An 11207-nucleotide genomic window follows, 5' to 3' on the forward strand; every position below is an offset into this window, starting at 1 on the left:
CCCGAGTGGTCTTGTGTATTTTTACACTGGGGCCTTAGTTTTGCAAAAAAAAAAAAAAAAAAAAAAAAAATGGGTAAAACATTAGTAGAAAATATAATAAAATGGTACCAGTGGTTGTCTCATTATGTGGGGTTGTAACTGTTTCCTTTTGTTTTTCTTTTTTCTAAACTTCACGTACTAAATGAGAAATATTTATAATGAAACTGAAAGCTGGAAATAAAAATCCTAGCCTTATTTTGCAATTTATGCCACATATTTTTGCCCAGAAAATCCTATCAAATGTAATTAATAATCTTCAACCTTGGGGTTGAAGACCTACATCATCTGGGAACTTTTAGATTTTTCAGGGACCGTGAAGTCTGGCCTGCAGAGCTAATGTTCGCCAAGGCTGAGGACCACTGAGCTGATGGTTGCCACAGACTTCCTCGTTAATCTGGATCTAACCCTCCTGTGAGGTCCATGACAAACAGCTCTAGACGAGAATTACTGAAGCTGAAGGGAGTGTCGGCAGCTGCCTGTGGTCATGAGCGGCGGATAACAGAGTGTGGTCTCCTGGGGGCATCCATCTGAACAGGAGGTCCCCCCCCCGAGGTTTCCATGTCACTTATTAGCTTAATGGGAACCGGAAAATAGTCAAAGGTATTTCTTAATGCAATATTCATCCAAATTCATTTTTCAAAAAAGAAGTGCAGATCTCCTAACACTCTCAGAAATGGGAGAGGATTTGTGAAATAAAACATATATGGGACACTAGAGGTTGGAGCTCACCTAGTCCAGTGATTGATATTAATGAATAGATCAATCATGACAACCTTTTTTCTTCTTAAAGATTTTACTTGTTTGAGACAATGAGACACAAGCAGGGGGAGCAACAGAGGGAGAGAGAAAAGCAAGCTCCTTGCTGGGCACAGACCTTAACTCCGGGCTCAATTCCAGGACCCCAGGATCATAACCTGAGCGAAAGACTTAACCAACTGAACCATCCAGGCGACCCAACCATGACAATTTTTTAGCTAAATATTCAGGAAGGCATCTTTTTAGCTAAATGTGTGTGTGGGGGGGTGCTGGGGGTGGAGTGGATGGTGGGGTGGCAGTGGTAGTGATGGTGGCCAGGATCTGAAACTATAATACGGGAAGTGACACAAAGTCCTTAAGGCTTGGACTGCAAGCCTTAAGAGATGTAAATCAACAAATGGAGATTTTGATCTAAAAGTAAGATCAGGGGCACCTGGGTGGTTCAGTCAGTTAAGCATCTGCCTTAACCTCAGGTCACGATCCCAGGGTCCCAGGATTGAGCCCTGCCCTGCATCGGGCTCCCTGCTCAGCGGGGAGCCTGCTTCTCCCTCTCCTGCTCCCCCTGCTTGTGCTCTTTTTCTGTCAATTAAATAAATTAAATCTTAAAAAAAAATAAAGGTAAGATCATTGTCTATGTAAAGACTTCTCTCAATTATCATCTCCATAGGAAAAGAGAATATTTTCAGATTCTAGAGGCTATCATAAATGAAAATTTCCCGAAATCCAGGCGTCCAGACAAGCAAATTCATTTTCAATTGAGTGAATAGGAGACACAGATAGGGTGTCCCTCAGCTACTGCTCCCCTTCCCAGGAGTTGCCCGTGATCAGGCCCAGCAGCTGCAGTCACACTTGCCTTCCTGGCTACGTTTGAGGAGACTACCAGTGGGTGGAGCAGAGTCTCGATCCTGAGAGCTTGGAATTCGGACTGAGAGGCTAGGAAGTCATTCCTGCAGGACACCAGGGAGCAAGGGGAACCGTGTGGGTCACGTGCACATGTAAGCAGCGATTGCCGGTTTGCTGAGATCCTCGGAGTGGACAATGTGAGGGAACTCGAGTGAGCGAAGCTGACTGCCGGCTTCTTGGTCCAGTCCTCTGCGGGTCCCGGCTCTGCTTGATGTCCTTGGATTCCATTAGCCATCTCAAGAGCCTTCCATAAGGGCCTTTATGCTTCAACGAGTTTGAAGTGATGTCTTTACCAAAGGGCCTTGACTAGAAAAAATGGTAACCAAAGCGAACTGCCTAACCTGGCCAGTAATGAACACTGAGAAAGAAACGTAAATGGAAGCAACATTAAGGATGTGTTAGTCATTTCTCCCTGCTGAAGATTTTAGAGCAATCATTCTTAGCTTTTTGGGGTTGTATCAGTAGAATTCTTTAAGTGGATGGACGTTATAGACCTTCTCTTTAAGGGAAAAAAACACATTTTGCATATAATCCATGTCCATGGGATAAATACTATTAAGTAATCAGTGTTTTGATTTGAGCCTTAATAAATGGGCACATATACCTGTCATTCTCATTGTGTCACCCACTTAGGTTATAAGCTTCTTTGTAAAGGAGGAAACCAGTTTTCTCGGTAAATTTTAGTTCCTTTAACCTCATGACTCAATCAGAATTACTCAATGAAGTTATAATCTGTTAAATTATGGGCACGTACGGTATCATAATACTTTTTTATAATATTAAAATACTTTTTGAATGCAAATCATGACCTGTGCCCCAAACATAAATGTCTTATCAAGGAGGATTGAGAGTACTTCACATTGACGTGGAATGCCCTCTTACGAGGCCAATATTTTCTTCTCTCTTTTGAACTTGTAATTTATCGAAGGGCCCAAGAAGCTACACGTCAGCCTGTATTTGAATTTAGTCTCTACTACTTACCACATAACCCTGGTCAAGTTCTCCAGTCTTTTGAGACTAAATTTCTTCATTGGCAAATGAGGTCAACAATGGTAGAGAATCATAAGGTTTTTGTGAGGGTTTAGTCAGATATTCCATTTAAAGCACTTGGCAAAATGCCTAGCACAGGATAACAAATATTAATTTGTTATCTAGATGAATTGACATAGAAATTTAGTCACAATATACTGTGAACTTGCTTCTCTTGAAAGGCCTTGTCTCCTGACCTGTCCTGCATCTTACACTAATACAGTAAGGGCCAGGACGCAGTCAGGGTCAAGGTCCACTCAAGGCTTTCTTCCTTTTGAAATTCCCTCCCTCTCTTAGGCAGAACGAGCGACCTCTTCAGGCTTCCCTGGGTATTCCTCCTCACTGAGCTGGAATCCACTGTATAATTGGGCTCCATCTCCAGACTTGGAGACAGGGACCGAATTATTCTCCTCCTCTGCATCCCATAAGATAATTTGTGAATAAATACATGAGTAAAGATGCACAGAGCCAACAGTGAAGGAGATTCCTGCCCTTCCCCTCTCATTGATCAGATCCTGAGGGAGAGCAGAAGTGAAGAGGTTGGTATGAGAAGGATAAGGAACCTACAAACAGGGAAAAGACTGACAGTTCTGTAGCCATGGTAACAAGGAGCCACCAACAATTGGTTTTAAGTCTCTTCAATCTATCCGTGACAACTAGCCGAAGTGAACACGCTTTTGCAAACCAACCAGTGTTGGCTCTTGCTTATGAAAATCAGCCAATAAATTAGGACGGACCCACGCCAGTAAAAACACCCGAGTACCAGCCAATCCATAGGTCTCACCCAAGCAGCCATGCTTCCACAGATGATGTCAACTTACTCACACTTCTGAAAGTCCATCAATCCCATGAATTCCACACTTCTCAAAAACCCTACATGAGATCAGCTGCCTGCTCTGTTCCTGGAGACCAGGCTTGGCAAGCACTGTTCTCCCTGACTAGAATCAGCCACGAGTTCAGTTTTGTTCTTTTATTTCAGATACTGGGAAATAGTCTCAACAGCCTTTCCCAATTCTGATGTAGACAATTTTTGTATTTAGATAAGTTTCATGTAACGTAATTCACAATCTTGTACATTTTACCGTATACAATTCAGTGATCTTAAGCATAGTCACACTGCTGTGCAACCATCGTCCTTGTTCAATTCCAGAGTATTTCCTTTATCCTAAAAGGAAACTTTGTACTTCCCAATTGCCCGTCTCTTGACCACCTGCCAACCACCAGTCTACTTTCCATCTCTGGATGGAGATGTTCTTGATACGTCAGATGAATGGAATTATACAGCCTTTTGGGTCTGGCTTCCTTGTTGACATGTTTCAACCTTCCTCCATGTTGGAAGTGGATCCATACTTCACTCCTTTTCATGGCCAAATAATAGACCACTGTATGGACAGAACACATAATTTTTAAATCCATCCTTCTGTAAATGGATACTTGGGTTGTTTCTACCTTTTGGTTATTGTGAATAATGCTGCTATGAACATTGGTGTACAAATATCTGTTTGTGAGCACCTGTTTTCAACTGGTTGACAGTTTTGTTTTTTTTTTCAGGACTTTGACTGTATCACCTAGGGGTGCCTCACTGGCTGGGTCAGAGGAACATGCAACTCTCGCTCTCAGAGTTGTGAGTTTGAGCCCCACACTGGGTGTGGGGATTACTTTAAGATAAAATCTGGAAAATAATAAACAAATAAACAAACCACCCTACTGCCTTCTAGCCTCCATGATTTTTTTTATTACTCTAAAATAAAATAAAAAAGTTAAAAATAACTTCATTTTTAAAAATTTCGTTTTCTCACTCTGTGCTGTGCCTTCAACATTTTCATGATTTCCTGGTCCTCAGTAAGAAACGCACACTCGATCCTGCCATGAACAAACTTAGCACACATGGAGCCACCACTGGTCCTGCTGACATGTTTTTTCATTTTAGACAATTTCATAAGAAGGGTAGGTCTCACGGCACGAACTCCTCGAATTGGCCTGGGCACACGCCACATACGGATTTTGGCACTTTCCCAACCCTCTTGGTACAAAGTGAAATTATTCTACCACCAGCGGTTCAGGACAGCCTAGTTTTGCTAGAAGCTGTATCACAGGACAGTCTACAGTAGTATGTTAGGTGCTGGACTGTTCTGGATGCCTATGGATTTCACCCCCAGAAGGGGAAAAAGCTCCATGATTTCCGATGAAAAATCAGCCAGTAAGTTTACCGAGGACCCATTTGCTGTGATGAGTTGCTTATCCAGAACAGGCAAATCCAGATTCCGAGAGCAGATTGGTGGCTGCCAGGGTTTGGAGGAAGAAGGAATGAGAAATAGTGCTCATGGGCGTGGGGTTTTCTCTTTGGAGTGATAAAAACATTAAAAAGGAAATTAGTAATGATGATTGCATAGCTATGAATATAGTAAGATCTCTAAAATTGTCAACTTTGAAAGGATAAATTATGTCTTGAGCTGCTATAGAAAAATCTAAATTGGATGTCTCAAAGGCATCTCGGAATCAGTGTGCCCAACATCAAATCCTTGTTCTTTCATACCAAACCCGGTCTTCTTCCTGCGCTCGCTGGAGCTCAGAGTGGACCACCACCCACCTACTTCCACAATAGAAACTCTGGGTCATGCTTGCCACCTTGTTACTCCATTCCCCCAATATTTAGTCCATCCCTGAATCCTGTCAATTTTACCTCCTAAATGGCTCTTTAATTTTCCCATCTGCCCCATCTTTAACGGTCCACCCCCAGCCGGCCTCTCTGGTCGACCGCCCCTCTCGCCCGGCTTCCTCACGTGCGCTCTCCCGCCCCTCTTCAAGTTGCCGTCCCCGCAGCGCTGGCAGCACTGGACTGCTCAGCACTTACCAACCCCAACAGCAAAGCAGGCCGCTTACAAATTGAGGCAAACTTCTTGGAAATTTTGGATATTTTCTATCAGTTAGGATATAGCATTTCTCTAAGTAACAGAAAAACCAGCTCAGACTTCCTGAGATAGTGGGAAAATGTATTATCTCATCTATCAAGCCCTGAGTAAGGCAGGCTCCACGGTTAAGCTCAGTCATGTCTTGAAGCACCTACATTTTTCCCTACTGCCATCCTGCTGCCTCCCCTCATGGTGGTAGGGGGCTGTCAGCATCAAATAGGAAGCACAGTTCCCCTATTCATATCCAGTGATGGAAGGAAAAGCTCCCTCAAGGATAAGTTCTTCCCATAGCTTGTATTAGGCAAATTTAACTTATAGGCATACCTGTGGACCAGGGAAAGGCCAAACACTCACTCATGAAGGTCTGGACTGATTAAGGCATGGACTGATTAAGGTCTACCTGTGGACTGGATGGACAGCTGAATAAAATTTGAGAATCTGCTGAGGAGGAGGAAGACAGGAATGGGCACTTAGCCTTTATCCAGTAATATGGCTCTTCTTTTAGGCAAGACTTGAAACATAGGGAAAGGGTCCTAATACATTGCAGAAGGAGGAAGCTAACATTAGGAAAATACCATTTACGGCATGAGGTTTCCCCCTTCATATTTCAATATTCAAAACTCAGATGCATTTTCTGTCATCTGGCACAAACAGAATTTAACAATTTATCCAGAATTCAGTAAAGAGCTTCCCAATTTTTCTTACTGCGTTATGATAAAGTTATCATACGGGATCAAGAATGGGTCCTTCTTTTTCAAACATTTCCTTTTTGGGCTCTATACATTTATGCAATATATACCACACATCTACAATTGTGCCAGTGAGCCGTAAGTAAAAGAAAACACATTTTAGGCACAGTTTGGGATAAGCTGAAAGACCTGAAACCGTTCTTTCAGTTAACAGACCTAGGTATATTATAGGTTAATTGAACTCTAAAAATCTGCTGTATTAAAAATCAAGTACATCTAACCCAGATATAAGGGCTTCTCTGTGTCATCTTCATAAAAATGAGGTTATTATTTGACAGTATACATAAGTAACTAGCAAGCACTGAGTGTGTTATTCCCCTACCCATGTATGGTTGGCCCCTCATGGAAGTCTATGGTAGAAGCTCTCTTCCCTCCGTAGCAGGATCTGTAGCTGGTCAGTTAAAGAGAAAAGTCAGTGAAAGTGGGGAATCACAAAATTGTAATAAATATCCTGAAAATGTTATTTTTAATTAAAAACACACATGTCAGGCACCTGGGTGGCTCAGTGGGTTGAGCCGCTGCCTTGGGCTCAGGTCATGATCTCAGGGTCCTGGGATCGAGTCCCGGTCCTGGGCTCTCTGCTCAGCAGGGAGTCTGCTTCCCCCTCTTTCTCTGCCTGCCTCTCCACTTGTGATTTCCCTCTGTCAAATAAATAAATAAAATCTTTAAAATAAATAAACAAATAAAAAACACACATGTCTATTCATCCATCATTCCTTTGTTACTGGGCTGAAAGGCCTTTTCTTGGAGTGGAGTCTATGGATGAGGGCAAAAGGGAAGACACGCATTAACACGAGCAAGTGGTGCCGCCAGTTGTAGTTTTGGTGGAGTGAGGACTCGAGCACCTGTGGAGAAGAATGAGGGCAGAATTCTGCTGAATTTTGACAGCACTTCCTCCATCCCAACCTATACATTTGTTTCGCCCAGACCTAATTCCACAGCATTTTTTCTTAAGACATGATAAAGACCTATCTTTAGAGATAGGTCCTGATATCAGATTGGTCTTTATCAGGTCTTCCCAAGCAGTCGACTTATTTTCACAGAGATCACAACTCTCTTCACACTCCTAACTTGTCTGCTTTGGGTGATATTTAATTAAATGATGTAGTTACTAAGTACAACTTGCATAAACAAGTTTGGGAACAAATGACTGACTTTTGGAAAGCATACAACTCAGAAGTGATTAGCCCATCAGGGACTAGCCTACTTACTAATTGTAAAAATTGCATAGGCCTTCAGCATTAGGGATGTTTTTCACACAGGACAGAGACTGGTTCAAAGGTCTGAGCCACAGGAAGGCAGAGCTGGTTTTAGAAACAGAAAATCTGAATTCAGAAACGGCACTTAAATTTATATGAAGTTATAAAACTCTTCTGAGAGGAATGCTAACAAATAGGATTTGAGCGACCTTTTGTTATGGAGTTTCCAGTAGGGCCAGTGATGCTTCCTTCTCTGGTGGAGGCCGTAATGCCCGATCCTCCTGTTGGATGTTGTTAGGGTCACTGCGTCTACTCTTGATGAATGCCCTAAAATATTAAAATGTCTCTCTCTTTGAAGAAGGCAGAAAAGGAACTGCTTCTAGTTTATGTTTAAGAAAATACTTTTGGCTTTCAGCTCAGAGGAGGTGAAGGTGCAACTGTCTTCGGATGTCCCCAGTCTGGGTTCATCCAACATTGGCTGCCTCCACCATGCCACCTAAATTTGACCCCAACGAAATCAAAGTTGCATATGTGAGGCACACTGGTGGGGAAGTTGAGGCCATGTCTGCCCTGGCATAATCAGCCCCCCTGGGTCTTTCTCCAAAAAAGGTTGGTGACGACATCGCCCATCATTACAGTGAAACTGATATGCAGAACAGACAAGCCTGGATTGAAGTGGTACCTTCTGCCTCTGCCCTGATGATCAAAGCCCTCAAGGGACCACCAAGAGACAGAAAGAAGCACAAGAAACATTACTTGCCGTGGAAATAGCACTTGGGATGTGATTGTTGACACTGCCCAACAGATACAGCACCGATCTTGAGCCAGAGAATTCTCTGGAACCACCCAGTCTGTGGGCTGCAATGTTAATGGCGCCACCCTCATGATATCACAGATGACATCAACAGCGGTGCAGTGGAATGTCCAGCTCGTTAAAAACCAGAAAGGAAAATATTTCAATAAAGAATCATTTGACAACCAAAAAAGAAAAAAAATATACTGAAGTCTAAAGTAGCCTTAATGTGAGTCAGATTACTAAGGATAATAAAATTCTCCAAGAGAAGCCATTTGCTAATCAAGATGGGGAGAAACGATCCTGTTTCCTGGTGCCCTCTTGTGATAAAAGAGCATGTCTACAGTGGGGATTAGAAAGCTTTAAGATTCAAGTATCTGAAAGAGGTCATCTCCCTTCATTAATGCTTGGGCTGCACACTAAGAGCTAGCCACCAAAAGGATGTGCTTGAGTGGGCCACAGGGTTAGAAGTGTTTCCTCTCCACCTCATAAATTATCTAAAATGAAATTACATTACTTTTAGAAGTAAAAGTAACAAAAACACCACCATGATTTACCACCAGTTAGTTAATAAGCAGAACCACTTTAAAGTTTTGAACAGAACAACCTATAGCCCTAACATGAGGACCATCTTTTAGTAATTTTTTTTTTAAGATTTTATTTTTAAGTAATCTCTGCACCCCAACGTGGGGCTTGAACTCACAACCCAGAGATCAAGAGTCACACCCTCTACCAAGTGAGCCAGCCAGGCATCCCCCTCTTCTAGTAATTCTTATTTAATTCAGGGGGAAGACCAGTAATTCTGGTTTTCCTATTGTTTTGCCTCACACTGTGTAAGAACTTTTTTGAAAAAAGATTTTGTTTATTTATTTGACAAAGAGAGAGAGAGAGACAGTGAGAGGGAATACAAGCAAGGGGAGAGGGAGAGGGAGAAGCAGGCTACCCGAGGAGCAGGGAGCCAGATGCGGGGCTAGATCCCCGGAACCTGAGCCGAAGGCAGACATTTAACGACTGAGTCACCCAGGCACACCAAGAACTTTAAAAATAACAAAGACTAATAAGTAAGGCAAATACTCAGCTGTTTTCCTAACTAGCATTTGGAAGCCCACTATATTATAGAGTCTCTAAAAGGCAATGCCGAATGGGGTTAAGATCATGAACTCTGGAGCCAAATGCCATTTACTTGCCAGTGACCTTAGGACAGTTACTTAACCTGTCTGTGCCTCAATTTCCATATCTGTAAAATAATAATATTACTTACCTGACTATTCAGAGAATTAAGGGACTTCATGTGTAATCAGTTATGTGTAAACTGCTTTTAACAGTGCCTGACACGTAGTAGGTTCTATATACATTTAATAAACAAATGCAAATTTTTAAAATATCAGTGAGTTTACTAAGTATGTATTAAAAATGGTTTTTCTGGGGCGCCTGGGTGGCTCAGTGGGTTGAGCCGCTGCCTTCGGCTCAGGTCATGATCTCAGGGTCCTGGGATTGAGTCCCGCGTCGGGCTCTCAGCTCGGCAGGGAGCCTGCTTCCCTCTCTCTCTCTCTGCCTGCCTCTCCGACTACTTGTGATTTCTCTCTGTCAAACAAATAAATAAAATCTTTAAAAAAAAAAAAAGTTTTTTCTGGAGGCACCTGGATGGCTCAGTTGGTAGAGTGTGTGACTCTTGATCTCTGGGTTAAGTTCGAGCCCCATGTTGGGTGTAGGGATCAATTAAAAAATTTTAAAAAGAATAGTTTTTGTATTATTTTCAACACTCTTTTATTCAACATTCTTACCCTTTAGGATTGTTATTAACAATAGCTTCTACTTAGCCTAGAGAAGTTAAATGTATGCTTAATGAGATATTTATTTAGGGACAAGTAATCTAAATTTCTAAGAAGATGGTGTTTAGAGAAGGTTATGACTAAGACCTCTCATAATATCATGTGCTATGCCCATTAATGAGGAGAAGTTCTTCTAGAGCCCATTTTCCCCAGTGTGGAGGCCCTTGAGAGATACTGACTGTGCATTAGCAAGGAACCCAGGCAGAACCCAGGATGTATGTGCGTGTGGTTTTAGAATATTAACTTGAATTCTTGGATGCTCCTCCCTTGAGTGTAGGATAAACTTAGTGACTTGTTTCTAAGAAATCAAATGAGGGGCGCCTTGGTGGCTCAGTCAGTTAAGCGTTTGCCTTCAGTTCAGGTCATAATCTCAGGGTCTTGGGACCATAATCTCAGGGTCAGAGCCATATAGGGCTCCCTGCTCAGCGGGGAGTCCACTTGTCTCTCTCCTTCTGCCCTTCCCCAACGATTGTACGTGCTCTCTCTCAAATAAATAAAATCTTAAAAAATAAATAAGTAAAATGAAGTGGGAGTGATGGTGACAGCCTTGGAGACAAGGTCCTTCCTCGCTTGGATCTGAAGGAAGCTGAAAGAAGTCGACTGCCAGGTCATAAGGATACCCAACAGCCCAGTGGAGGCTCTCACGGTAAGGAATGGAGGCATCCTGCCAACAGCCCTGTGAGGCGGTCATTTTGTAAGTGGACCAGCCAGCCCCAGTCAAGTCTTCAGATGACTGCAGGTCTGACTGACTGCTTAAGAGAAACATGAGGCACACAGAGCCAGAACGGCCAGTTAAGCCACTCCTAGATTTGACCTGTGGAGACCAGGTAAGATAATAAATGTTCACTGCATTAAGCTGCTACACTTTGGGGTAATTTTCTACACAGGACAGATAACTATTACAGTGTGTGCTCGTGGATGAGTAAAAGAGCAGTATGAAGTACCCTTTCTATACTTCTATATTGATACCTTCTATACTGATACTGCCCGACCAG

The 11207-nt window shown here is 42.6% G+C and overlaps 1 pseudogene; it reads right to left on the reverse strand.

The window, feature by feature from the left end:
* Window positions 1-3682: 3682 nt before the first annotated feature.
* Window positions 3683-5346, reverse strand: LOC101676313 (annotated as a pseudogene).
* Window positions 5347-11207: the final 5861 nt, after the last annotated feature.

This window comes from Mustela putorius, unplaced genomic scaffold (assembly GCF_011764305.1).
Source record: "Mustela putorius furo isolate JIRA1106 unplaced genomic scaffold, ASM1176430v1.1 tig00003932_pilon_pilon_pilon:0A:0A, whole genome shotgun sequence".
In the NCBI taxonomy this organism is placed as follows: Eukaryota; Metazoa; Chordata; class Mammalia; order Carnivora; family Mustelidae; genus Mustela; species Mustela putorius.